We start from the raw sequence: 15033 nt of genomic DNA, 5'->3' as shown, positions 1-15033 counted from the left end.
TGTAACTTCACTACCACCGACAACCTCCCACAAGTCTTGACCTTGAAGGTAAGACTCTATACACGTTGCCCACGTGTTATAGTTTTGGTTGTTGAGCTTCTTGATTCCTCCAACAACTTGAAGATCACCCATCGTATCGGCAAGACTTTGACAACACCGAACAAGCTTGAGTGACTACCGTGCAGAGTAATACACTACTCTCGACACAAAGAAGCTCCCTCTCAAGGTTTGTGATAACCCCAGCAATAATCTCAAGAAATTTTTTCTGATGTGGAAGATCAGTCAAAACTGCAACCACAGAGCATACTCGGAATTTCAAGAGACTTTACAACCAATGCTCTACCAAGAACGATCCCTGACTGACTTGGCTCTGATACCAATTGTTGAATAAGAAGAGTATCCAAGATAACTCTAATGATCCCAAGAAGAAGAAAATAGAGCACACTCTTAAAGAAAGCTCACAAAACAAATAATTAGCAAAGCTTTTCTTATTTAGCTCTAGGCTTTGTTTCTCCTTGGATGATATACAATGCTTGAGGACTTGGGTATTTATAGCAAACCAAATGAAAGCTACACCACACACTTACTTCACCTACAACATCCACCTACTTCGCCTACAACCTCCACTTACTTCACCAACCTCACACACTTACTTCACCAACCTCACACACTTACTTCACCAACCTCACACACTAACTTCACCTACAACATCCACCTACTTCACCTACAATTGACATTGATTCTCAACAGTAGGCTTCTGAGTGGACATTCGGTGTGAAGGTTGTTTTGGTCAGATATGCAATAGAAATTTGCATCATTGCGGAGTCTGGTGTATTTCAATATTTAATGGACTTCTAGGTCTAGCTTTAAAACCCCACAATTAGCAAGCAAGACGAGGCTTAATTTGTGGTCATGTATGTAGTTGGTTACTGAATTTTTCTCATGACGATTCCAATGTTTCATTACATAGAGCTCATGATTGTATATCATGGGTTTCCAATAATCATAAAAGCTTAACACACGACAAGATTGCTTCCACTTTGTCAAGGTGTTTTCTTTTCTCAATAGCAATGAACCATTCAGCCTACATTTATTTATTTTAGAAAACTTTAGAATTAGTCTTTGAAATTTGGAAAATAGAAAAAAATGATCCTTTTTTTAATCTTGAGTCCAAAATAGGATTTTTCGAATATGCACATAACACACACAAATGACAAATAGAATTTTTCTAAAACTTGAAATGACCAAATTGCCCTCACATATAAACGAGTTATTGCGAAGACCCAGTTAGCATTTTTTCCTTCCTTCTCCAAAAACCTATGCTTGATGAACGGCAAAGAGAACCCCTAAATCACCCAAGCATCGCTCTTTCCGGTTCATCTCTCTCTCATCTCTTTCTTTCTCTAATTCGATCATCGTCTCCATTTTTGCTTGTAATTACTTGTTTTTTGAATTGGGTTTTTGGGATTTGTAGAGATGGCAAGTCAAACAAAAGATGGATAGGTAAGAGAGACAGCTTGGAATGTGTTCTCGATTTTTCGAATTGGGTTTTTTTATATTTGTTTATGAGTTTTGTTATTTTGGATTCTGGGGTTTCAATTTTTGAGATTCTAGAGCCTCTCAATATGAAAAGGGTGGGTTTTTGCTACGAATTTTTTGCATTTTTAGCTTAATTTTAATTATTCTTTCTGTTAGCTATTAGAAAATCGACCATGTAGCTAACTTTATAGGTGTTAGGAGCTTTCAATGGCATTGTGCGTGAGTGTGTGTGAATGTTTTAATTAATGCTTCCTCTTTAGTTTGGGAAAATGTGTCTTGATGAAGTGATAAAAAGTACATGACAACTAAATTTCAAGAAAAATAAAGAAAAACAAACAAATTTAGTCCCTATTAGAACCATTTAACATATCACAAAAAATGTTCACTTCCTGATGTCATCTGTACTATCTGCACGAATTGCAGCTATTGAATTTGTCATGGCGCCAATAATCCCAATGGGATCGAAGTGTGAAAGGACCTTGTGCACTTCCACAGTCGCTGCATGCTTTCATGGCAGCATTGTCATTGTGGAGTTTTATTATTCTACCTTTAACTTCCATGTCCACCCAAATTGACAAAAAAGATCGCCGAGCTCTTTCTCTACACACAATTGGTAATGCAGAAGCTTGAGGCCTTTATCTTTTTCATCCCCCCTCCCCGTGGCACACCAAGATCACATCGTAGACGTACGTTGATGCTTGATGACCTTTGGAGATCACAATATTCAAAGACTCAATTCTGAGTTAGAAATTCTTGTATCCGAAGTAACATCGCATCCCTTGGTTGTACAAGGCCTCAAATTGTTGCACTCCCTGCACCGTTCTAGGAACTTGGACACTTCTTCATCTCTGCTCCATGAAGTCAGCGAGTTGACCATTTCAATGTCCGAATGTTGATGTGTTCGAAGATGCGATCGTGTTTGACGAGTTAGTTGAACTTCTTGCACACCATTTCTACTAAATACAGATCATTGAAAGAGCAGGAAGCAACCTTCATGAGTATTTCCAGAAGAAGCTCGTATGGTAGAGATTGTTTGAAAGAGAGAAGGGGGGGGGGGGAGTGCCTTTCTTCATCGTTGTAGAACTAGATGAGGTGGTTTATGCATGGACAATCATGAATAAATACACCACCTCTCAAGGAAGCAAAAAGTCATTCATTCATAATAGCCAAACCAATTAATTAAAAAAATTCTCAAGCATGCATGCAACCGTCATAACTCATAATTAAGACAACCTTAGAGAAACCAACCCAACCACCAAACCTATCACACTCATCCCCGACTATTAATTCTTTTTTTGATTCCTTGACATGACAAGTGCATAATGTGAGCAGGGTATGTGTAGAGATTGCGCATGACCTAACCATGTCCCAAAAGTCGCTTTCAAATTAATCTTGACAAATTGATGTTTTTAGTATTGAATCCAACATACTAGAATGCGCCACATGGACCGACTGCAAGAATCTTTTTATTTTTTTAATTGTTGGAAATCCAACGGTCCATATTACCAGACATTCTAAAATTCAACAGTTGTTATTAAGCCACATCATATAGAGTCATTGGGCTCTTCTGTTGGGGTTGCTGCAGAGGGTCTCACACTAGCAAGTGTTGTTGGCTCCACGGGTTTTGATTAGGCACGATCACCGGGTCGGTTGACTTGGTTAGGCGTCACGACCCTTGGCTCGGGGTCGGTAGAAAGTTTGTATAATTTAGCACTCGAGACCAAGTGGTACAAGTACATAATGGGACGTACGAGGTTTGGGTGTTTTCTTATACGAATTAGCAAGTATAGTTAAAGTGCTTTACATTGCATTTATGCATTGTTATCAATAATGATTTGATACTTGATTGTGTATGATGCCATGACACATAATCTAGTTTGGTTAATTTATTGTGTTAAGGTTATGTCCGTAGTGAGTTGTTGAAGTTCACGCCTTTATTGTTATGCAAGTTTTCGAACTAAACAATCAAGAGAGTAGGCGGAATAAGATTGAATTAGACGTGAGATCACTAGAAGTTTAATTAATTAATTAATTATTTTTGATAGCCTTATAAAGAATTCTTGAGTTTCTTTGTCCAAAAGGAATTTATTTTCATTAGGTTTTAGTTTATTTTTATTTATTTAATTTTTAGCTTGTGTTCCGGATTCGGGTTTGAGTTTTCTAGCAACCTAAGTCCGGAGCATGGCAGAATGGTGAATTAGATACCTTGGGAAAGAAGTGTTGGAAAGGATTTGCAAGATATATATATATATATATATATATATATATATATATATATAAGTATATGTGTGTGTGTGTGTGTGTGTGTGTTTGTTTGAAATTGGAAAGGTTTGTAACAAGTGGATTTTTGGACGTTGATACCTCTGGTAATATGCAAAGTGTATGGAATAGTCTTGAATATAAAGCTAGTTTTTGCATGTGTTGTTGCAATGGCATATTAGAGTTCTATTGAGAAAGATGTATAGTGAGACTGAAATGTGGACTTGAGCAGAATGGCAGCGGTCATCAATTAAAGAAAACAGAGAGAAAAATGGAGTTGTGTTTTGCTTGAGCGTGAGAGGAGGGGATAGGTTTGATGTAGTTTGTAAGTTAGGTTGGTGTAATGAAAAATAGGAGGCTCTTAAAAGTACAGAAATGAGGGGAAGTTTAAATAATTTCTGCGAAGGGAATTTCTGCAGAAAATATTGTCAGTTAGTTGGGGATTAGAAAACAGGACGATAATTTGACTTGGTATGGAGTTTCAAACTAGATCTTTGGTGCTAGATTAGTCTTTGAATAGTGATCAAGTATATGCCAAAATTTGTGTGCGGTTAGAAATTTCATATTGATAGAATATAGAAAACTATGATTTTGATCATGGAAATTGATGGTATTTTGAAAGGTGGCATATCCCTGGAACTCGCTGAGATAATGAAATAAAAGCTTCTTTTGAAGATGCATGGACATGAAAATAAGAGCGCAGTGAATAGTGGGAATGAAAATCACAATTATACACTCTTGGTGAAATATGTAGAGAAAGGGTGGGGCGGGAGTGCCATAATTTGGTGACTGGGGATGCAATTACTAAAATCAGAATTGTGGTTGTCTTGTGGTAGAATTCAAATATAAGAAAAAGAAAATTACGTATTTACTTATGTGAAATTGGGGATGCTCTTAACCACTTGAGTTACAAACCGTTAGTAAAACTATCTTTGGACGAATGTTTACTTATGTGAACTCGAAGTACCTACAATATAGATAAAACCAAAGACAATTAAATATTTGCAACTGCACAAGATCAACAATAGTATGTTAAGGGCAAGCACGAGGTCAATTATTATTCAATTGCTATGCAAATGTTAAAGGTCGTTCGTTATTTAAAAAAAATTGTTCATTCTATGGCATGACTTAATCCATGGTCATGCATTAAATCGTGTATCCATATATGAAATTATATTACTAATCCGACATACAATTAAACACATCTATAGAAACTCATTTAAGTGTGGGAGAATTGTGTGGTAGCAGAAATTTGCTGCCTTCTATTTTGACGAACTTGTACCTACAAAACAATCAACACTTTTGATCAAAGACCTAAGGCTTAAGCGCCCACGAGGTGGGGAGGGGGGGTGTTCAGTAGATGGATCTCCGATGCCTAAGTTTCTCTTAAAAGAATGAGTAAGATATTAATTAGGAGATAATATGTTGGAATGATGATGGGAATATTCATAATTGATTGTGATAGGAATTCTGTACTTGATATGGTTGATCTTATTGTATTAAAGATAGGATTTGGTAATTAATTCTATCTTTAATGCCTTTGATTTTTTTTTTCCATGCCATGAGTAGGGGAGCTTTGAGTAGTTGTAGTCCGCTGCTTGAACTTCTAGGGATGCTCAGTTGCACGTGGGAATACTTGATAGCTCTGCCCATTTAATGAGGGCAATCTTGTCATTCTTGAGTAAAAGTCCATGTGTCCCCTTCTGAATGTTTAGGATTATTTTCTGTTCCACAAATTGTATCAACAAGAATCAGCTACACTACCTCAAGACATATGTAGTTAGAGGACATTTCCCCATGGTTGGGGCCTCAACTCCAAGTCAAAGTATTTTTTTTTTTTTTTTTTTTTTTGAAGAAACAATATTATTCACATTAAGGGAGTGAGGGAGTGTGTTAAGCCTCATAATGGGCTAGCAATAATATGGTTCAAATTCGCCTTTAGGGAGAATCAAACCTAAGACATCTCACTTAAAAGTAAAGAGGAATACCACTAGACCGTATTAAGTGACAACTCTAAGTCGAAGTATTAGTTCTCTCTTCCTTGCTTTCTCTTGAGTTAATGAGATATTTCTTTTCTGATGAGAAAAGGACTTCCAGTTTGAAAAATGCAACATAGACCAAAAACCAAAGCACAAGTTGAAATTTTCAAACTGCAACACCCATCAAAACCCAACATGAGAATAGTTGCACTCTTGAGTTAATGAGAAGTTTCGTTACACCCGCACTCTTGACTTAATGAAAAATTTCGTTACACCTGCACTCTTGACTTAATATATGTTAGGAGTTTGAAGGTCCTAATGTTGAAGAAATTGGGTATCGAATAAAAATTTCTGGCTTCAAATCCACCTCACTTCAAGCCAATATAGGAATTGAAATTGATGACTCTAATGCCTTCATTTGCTGCTGAGAGTCCGAAACTTTCCTTCTCTTTACTATCTGGTGGTTTGAGTGCAGGCCTGTAAACAGGTCGGGTTTCACTTGATTCGTTAAGCTAACGGGTCACTCACACCCGTCTCGTTGAGCTAACAAGTCACTCAAACTTAACCCGTTAAGCTAATGGGTTACCTATTTCACCTGTTAACAATTTTTTTTGCTTTTTTGTTTAATTTTGCATTCTAATACAAATTACACATATTTTAATCAAGATTTCAAGCATGAAGGCCAACACATTTAGAAGTACCCAAATACAAAGTTGATAAGTCTTACAATTGGGCATACAAATATGATAAAACCTTACGAGTGTGTCAATACAAACATCATAAACCCTTACTGAAGGAACTCATGAGATAAACTATATGTGTGTATGCACAATTTTTTTTCTTTTTCTTTTATGGTGTTGCTCATTTGTCTAACTTCTAATTTCACCCCATCTCAAAAGTTGAAGACTTGACTTAAAAAATTAATTCATGAATCAATTAGTTAAGGACGCATGTAGAAGAAGTGTGATGCACTTGTCCCCATTACTAACACGTCCGACCTTGATATCCTCCAAACACCAAGGTAGGCATGTGCTGGCCGACACCCGAAGGTGACGAAGCCATACTAACATGCATGAGAAATAACAAACATAAATAAAAGTTATGAATTTAAATATAGTGAATATGCAATTGAGGAACGTGTTCAGAGCATACAACTAATTTGAGACACTAAAAATGAATAATATAAAATTGAATGAACAAAAGGAGACGGGTCCTACACCGAGAGGACTCGAAGATGTCGATGCGGGAGTGCCTTAACCCCTTGATTGTACGTCTCGATTCTAAGTCCTGAGGGGCATAAAACAAAACATGAGTGCACCAAGTTGATATATATAAATAATACGAAAACAGTTAATCTTTAACGTACTAACCCCCAGGTTTAGAAAACTTGTATAGCATAATAAATAATAGGTTTTTTTGAAAACCCTAGCATGTCATAAAACTTCATAAAACATATATTATATATAGTGTGCTTAATAATGGTATCAAAATTGCCTAAAGGCTCTCCGTCACACAGCCGTAGGCAAAACATACGCCCGTATGCACTACACCTTCCGGCCGAAGCCAATATAAATATCTTCCGCCCATAGGCACCAACCAAACGCCCGACTGAAGCCAATATAAATATCAATCACCCGTAGGCTCTTGCAGCATCGACCCGAAGGCATATAAGTATCAATCGCCCTTAGATAGTATCAATCGCCCGTAGGCAGGACCATTCACCTGTAGGCAGATCGTATGAATAACCCCTAAGTAAGTACATAATAACATTTACATAATATTTCTAATATATATATATATATATATATAATATTAATCTATCTTAATTCGGAGCTCAGTAACTAAAACGTCATATTGTAAAACCACATTCATAAGTGTGTGTATATAGTCATCCATCATATATACCACAAAGAACGTAAAGTCGATAAAGTATTAAATATCAATAAATCATATATAACCATAAATCTTTAAAAGGGAAGCAAATCCGATAAAGCATGATAATTCATAAAGTGTAAAACCAATTTACTCATAAATGTTTCGTAAAATGTATCCATAAAATCATGTTTTTCATGTATGTATTTTTAATAGTAAAACATACATTTTGGAAGGGGTCCACTCACTTTACACCGTTGGCGAAGAGCCGTGCAAACAAGGGTGGACGGAAACGCCACTAACAAACGCACCTAAGCACATATAGAGTACAATTAATAAAACTCTACCATAACGATTGAATTTATGAAAACGGATGTCATAAATGGATTCAGGACGTTGAAATTAGTTTATGAGGGGTCTCAACCGAAACCCGAAAAAGTCAACCCAAGTCAACGATCAACGGTCAAAGTCAACGGGTCGGATCCAGTTCCGGGTTTAGGCTTGGGTTCTCATCTGGGCAGGGTTAAGTAACCGGGCCTGGGCCCAAGTATGGGTTGGGCTTAGTAGCTAGGCCCATAGGGTCTGGGTTAGGTCTCAAGGTTAGGCCTGGGCAACTTGGTCTGGGCTGATTCTCAATTGGGTTTGGACCAGGCTTACATAGCCTAAAAGCTTGGGTTGGGCTCCGTGTGCTGAAGGCCTTGGGTTGGGTTTTGGGTTAAAGGGTTTGGGGTTTGGGCCTGAGGTAATTGGGGTTGGGCTGGCCAATCAGGCCGTAAAGATTTGAAATAACGTACTATACATAAATACTTGAAGATAGGAAAGAATATATGTATAAAGAAGAAATCAAGTTAGAATGGTTGCATCAAAAAGAATATGCCACACCGTCACAAACGGGTTACCAAATCCTCTTTCATGCCTCCAAGCTCATACTTTCTTCCCCCATCAGTATAATAGCGAAAACATACTTTATAAAGATATAAAGTCAAAATTGTATAGTAACGTATGGTCAAAAATATGTATGTATAATATGATAACGTCAAAATAGATAAGTACTAACATAAAGGTCGAAAAACTCGTACTGAATGACTCACCCAAACTTTGGTAACATAAAAAATGCAATTGTATAACTATAATAAGGTAAGTTAAAATACTTGTATTGAAAATCAAAATCGAAATGAAAATGGGTCTTGCCCAAGCATTCGTAACATCACGTACTTCGAGAATAGATGTGTCTTTGGGTCAGGCCCCAACAAGAACTAAACAGTAACAACTATCGTAGACGGGTCTACTTGCCCACTTGCTTAATGAACCCAACAAATATGCCCTCAATATTACAGTCGGCTGCCCGCGATATCGACAACACATTGTTGTCTGGATAAGCAAGTAGTAATATCCTAAGGGTGTAAACAAACCAATTTGTCCAAACACCAAGGCGACAACAACACAAGCACATAATTTCTCAAATCATAAAATCAAACATCTGAAAACCAAATTTGCAAAACTCCACTGTCCAACCAGTGCTGTTAATAGAATCAATCAAACCAAGTCTCAAATAGTGCCATACACAAACTGGAAATAAAAATTATCGTTGTAACTGCTCCAAAAGAGATTGATGCAAAATCTAATCATTCAGAAACCACAAATCAAAAGAACGCAACACGTCCTTCAAGATCTAGATAGTTATCTTAAGACTGTCCAACAGTCTGCAAATAAAAATGCAATACAGGACAAACAACTTAGTACTCAAGAACTTCACGAAAACTTCACACAACCTAGAAGTGAAACCTGCATCACGATGAGGTACAAAATTGACGATACACTGAGAACTAGAACAATGTGATTCATAATGCCTAAGCAAGCTGATTCATTGAAAATTTCTCTCGAATTTAGCGAACAGTTATGCCGAGAAGGCTAAGGGACACCTACGAATTTAACGGTCAAAACAAGTCCAACAAATCTAAAGTATAAGATAACAAGAGTGAATGTGTGGTTTTGATGCAAGAATACGTGTAAGTACCTAACTTGATTATGTGGTGGTAAGTCGAGATGGTTGAGTGCGAACTCGACTCCGGTGGTAGTCTAAAAATCTAATAGACGAGAACTTAAACTTTGTTCCCATTCCAACCTTTACAATAACTCCTTACAATGATAAACTCAGGGATATTCAAACACTAGTGGTAATGATCCACTCGATAGGATGTTAATGGGTAAGGGGATGATTGATGGTTCTAGCTAAAACTTTTGGTTCTGAGTGGTCTTTCAAAACAGTCTCCCTAGTTTGGAAATGATACAAAGTGCCGCAAGATAAGCATAAACCCAATGACTATAATGCTTTCTAGTACCAGGAGGTGAAACTGAGATTACGATCGAAGTCGATGGTAATCAAGACATCGGACTAACGAAGTCTAGAATGAAAGATTATGCCAAGGTAAAACTAATTCTTCGAAGAGAAGACGATAATGGAATATGGATAGCTCAGATGAAGTTAAGTTGCCCATGGGATTTTCTGATAAGAGCATCAGCTATTATAATTGCCTGACCCTAATGGTACTCAAAGGTGCACACAACTCACCGATGAGTTCCATCCACCTCTTCTGTCTCCAACTCAACTATTTCTGTGTGAAAACACGCTACAACTTCTTTGATAAAAAAGGATGCAACATTTCTCGCTATAGAGAAAATGTCACCAGATTTTACAGCAAAAAAGATCGTTATCAACTCTAGGTTAAAGATAGGATAGTTCACATCACGCAATTCTGTTCGTCAAAATGTACACATGTTACTCGATCCTATTGCATCAGCGTGCAACCAAACATTTAATAATACACCACCGTAGAATTCGAAAGGTGTAAGAACTACGATCGGATGAGACAATTCCCCGTTTTCAGAAACTTCGTTCATTGTCAACATTTCAACAAAATTGACTCGTTTTTTAATCAACAAGGAAATAGAGCTAAGTTCAAGGAATAGTTAAGAACTGCTGATAGGATTTGACGAGGTCAAAGGCATTTCGTATTTCATAACACAATGTGAGGATTTTCATTTCGTATTTCATAACACCATGTGAGGAATAACATCTACTACCAAAGAAACTCCCAAGAAAAGTACCTACTATAAAACAAAAACGAGGCCCGAAGAATTTGATGTACAGCTGACAGTCGATGTTTAGTGAACTTGACCTCGTTGTTGGAGTAAGCGAAAAGGTTATCGATAGAACAATCGCCGAGAATTGTTCTAAGGATCCACACGAATTTCCTCAGCGAGAGCGAGTCCGAGTACATTGATTCGATCCCACTAACTAGCACCTACTAAACTTCACAACATCTAATGATTACTCATTTTCTCCAACACGCACTTCGAATGTCTTCAACAATTTCCATATAGATGTGACTTCGCCCGCCATTCCTAAGGAATGCATGTCGCAGAGTGACATCTCTGACTCAAATCTTTTGAACTCAAACCACTTAGATTTTTTTTCCACCATACTCCACTATAGATACGACTCTGCCCGTAATTCCTAAGGAACATATGTTGCAAAGTAGCATCACCGTTTCGATCTCCAGTTGGTCTTAACCAACTCATACCATTAAAATCTTTCTGTTTCCAAACACTCATATGTAGATCCAATTATGCCCGCAATTCCTAAATAACACATGTTGCAGAGTATCGGTCCGATGTTGAAAGTCGTCCAACAATCCATTTCATCACCGATGAGGCACAATCCTGACACGAAAATTCTTATTCTTCAATAGAAAGTGACTATTTACACAGAATAAGGGTTGCACAATCGTGCCAAATGACAACAAATCCGGAGTCGTGATATCCAAATGATGTCATGATTGACACAAGACTACAGTAATAGAAGATCCTAAGTATGCTCTGAAAAAACCACGCTCGGATACCAAATTGACACGCCCAACCCTAAGATCTTCCAAACATTAGGGTAGGCATGTGCTGGCCGATACTTGAAGGTATCAAAGCCATACATTTTGGAAGGGGTTCACTCACCTTACACCTTTGGCGAAGAGCCGTGTAAACAAGGGTAGACGGAAACACCACTAAGCACATATAGAGTACAATTAATAAAACTCTGCCGTAACGATTGAATTTGGAAAAACAGACGTTATAAACGGATTCAGGACGTTGAAATTAGTCTAGGAGGGGTCCAACTGAAACCCAAAAAAGTCGACCCAAAGTCAATGTTGACGGGTCAACTATCAACGGTCAAAGTCAATGAGTTGGATCTGGTTCCAGGTTTGGGCTTGGGTTGTCATCTGGGCTAGGTTAAGTAACCGGGCTTGGGCTTAGGTTTGGGTTAGGCTTGGTAGCCAGGCCCAAAGGACCTGGGTAACTAAGTCTGGGCCGGTTCTCAATTGGGTTTGGGCCAGGCTTACATGGCCCAAAGGCTTGGGTTGGGCTTAGTGGGTCGAAGGCCTTAGGTTGGGTTTTGGGTTAAAGGGTTTGGGGTTTGGGCATGGGGTAATTAGGTTTAGGCTGGCCGATCGGGCTGGGTTCCATTGACCAACAAGTTGGGCCGATCTAAGCTAGTGGATCGGGTTTAAACCATTTTTCAGGCCAGGTGGCCGATTTCGAAGGAGAAGAAAGCCAGAGCTTCTCAAGCTTCGGTGAAGCCTAAGACTTAATCAAAATACGTCATGCAATATACCAAATTAAAGCCCAAGGAATGAGGATTCAACACATACTAATAGTTTCCTCAGTCGTGGCCGGAGTTGGCCGACAAACCCATGTAAAGTCATGGCCCATTGCCGGATAACTGGGTTTATTACCCTAAGTTGTTTTCAAGCTAATCCTTCACAAAAAAAAGGTATATATACTTAGGAATCGAACCAATCACCCAATGGAGATAGAGAAAAATGACTCTGAGTCTCACCTAAATGGATATGGTCAAACTCGCTGGATTCCTTTGGTTTCGCACCGGCTTCCATGGTGCCTAGGTCTCAGCTGGAGTCTATCACATTGCCTGAGGCTCTTAGACTCAAGGAGGGGGGTGAAGAAATAAGAGGTGAAGGTGGTATGTGATTGTTGTCAAATGGGTGAAGGATTGGGGAGAGATTTACAGAGAGAGGTAAGAGGGAGAGGAAGAGAGATAGAGTGTAAGGGGAGAGAGAGTGTGATAGGAGAAGAGAAAGATGAGAGATGGTTGGGGACCAAAAAGCAATGGTGGGCCCCAATGGCACCCCAAATAAGATTGACCAAAGACAAAATTCAAAATAAAAATCCCCACCAAAGTGAAATTACAAAATTGCCCTCGACGTTCTGTGTTATGTAAAATAATTCAGGACAGGTCGTTACAGCTACACCCGTCTCTATCACTTTTTAGAAATTAATTTGTGGAAGAATTTTATACTGATGCCAATCTATAACTAGTTGTGTCACTTTGCACTCCATACATAGCTAAGAGCACAAAACAATCCCCTTCTCGAGAGACGTGCCTAAGATGAATTTCACCCACTGAGGAAGGGCAAGGGTGAGGAAAAGTCCAAAGTTAGTTACTATTTATTCTGAAAAGTAAATGCATTTGTACAACTCCATTTGTTGTGTCATTCAGTATTACAGTCTGATGGTATTTATTTTCACTTGTAAGTTTAGGTTTGAATCTCGTGAATGGCGAATTCGATACCAAATTAGGTTGCCAATTGTGTGGCTTAGCTGAACTTCCCTTCTCCTTAGTGTAAAATATATCGTTGTACTTAAAAAAAAAAAAAAAAACTCCATCCATTGCCATTGCCCGGGGCAATTACATAAAAAAAAAATATATATATATATATATATATATATATTCTGCTTTGTTGGCTTTCTCCTTTATGTATCATTAGCGCCTTAAATTTTTTAAGAGATTTTAAATCATTCTCATCATACCACGTGTCATTATCTATTAATAATATTGGATCATATTTTTTAGGGTAAAGTACAAAAAACTACCTCAACTATTGGGGTCACGACAGTTTCATACCTCATCTTTTAAAATTGACAATGTCATACCTCCGTCAATTTTTCTGTTAAGTGCTGACGTGGCAAAAGACTGGGACCACTTTCTATTAAAAAATTAATAAAATATTATTAAAAACTAAAAAAAAGTATTTAATATTTTTTTAAATATTAAAATAATAAATAAAAGTAAAAAAAAAAAAACAATTGAAATCCAAACCCCACCCGTCCCCCAGGAGAAGGAGGAAGAACCGAAGAAGAAGAAGAAGAAGGAAGAAGAGGAGGAGGAAAAAAAAAAAAAATTTGAAATCCCAACCCCACCCGCCCCCCAGGAGAAGGAAGAAGAACCGAAGAAGAAGAAGAAGAAGAAGAAGAAGAAGAAGGAAGAAGAGGAGGAGGAAAAAAAAAATTGAAAACCTAACCTCAGAGGAAGAACCGAAGAAGAAGAAAAAGAAGGAGGAAGAAGAGGAGGAGAAAAAAAAAAAAAATAAATAAATTTGAAAACCCAACCCCCCCAGGAGAATGAGGAAGAACCGAAGAAGAAGGAGGAAGAAGAAGAGGAGGAAAAAAAAATGGAAACTCCAACCTAGAAAAAAAAAAAAAAACCATAAGAAGGAAGAAGAAGAAGAAAGGGTCCCTGCACCCCCTAGGAAATTTTTTTGTTTTGTTTTCTTATTCTTAATTTTTTTAATATTTAATTATTAAAAATATATTTAATTATTTTTTAATCCAACTGGATTAGTGAGTGGTCCATGTCTCTTGCCACGTTGACGGAGGTATGACATTGTCACAAATTCGTAAGATGCGGTATGACATTGTCAATTTTAAAAGATGAGGTATGAAACTGTCGTGATCTTAATAGTTGAGGTAGTTTTTTGTACTTTACCCTATTTTTTATAAGATTATCGACCATTCATGTCATGCCACATATCCTTATTCAACTAGGAGTTTGTAACAAAAATAATATTGAGTTGTGGTGTAGTATTGTGAAATCCCATCTCCGGAATTTCACTATTCGTTACGAATCTCGTATTTTAAATTCGTATTTTGCGATTACATTATCTTTATTCGTTAATTTTAATTCCGTTAATTTTAAGTTTAGTAATTGATTAGTTTTTGAGTTGGAAGATTCATAATCAATCTTTATCTTTCGTTGACATTTCGAAGTTACAACTAGTGTTTTTTTTTTTTTTTTTAAATAGATCTCGAATCCACGAACACATGGGCGAAAATCGTTTGTGAGTCCGAATTATAATAGTATAGTTATGGACGTTTGAAGTTGTGAAACTTATTTTAATTTCCACTTAGGGAAAAAAAAAAAAAAAAAAAAAAAAAAGGGCTCAAACATTTTTTTTGGGGTTAAAGGACCGGCCATTTAAGGGGAAATGGGCAAACATTAGATGGGGGAATTGTTTCCATTTCGCGAACAGGCACC

This window comes from Pyrus communis, chromosome 7, assembly GCF_041283825.1.
Source record: "Pyrus communis isolate YQ-2024b chromosome 7, ASM4128382v1, whole genome shotgun sequence".
In the NCBI taxonomy this organism is placed as follows: domain Eukaryota; kingdom Viridiplantae; phylum Streptophyta; class Magnoliopsida; order Rosales; family Rosaceae; genus Pyrus; species Pyrus communis.
Note: the sequence above shows the minus strand (reverse complement) of the source record.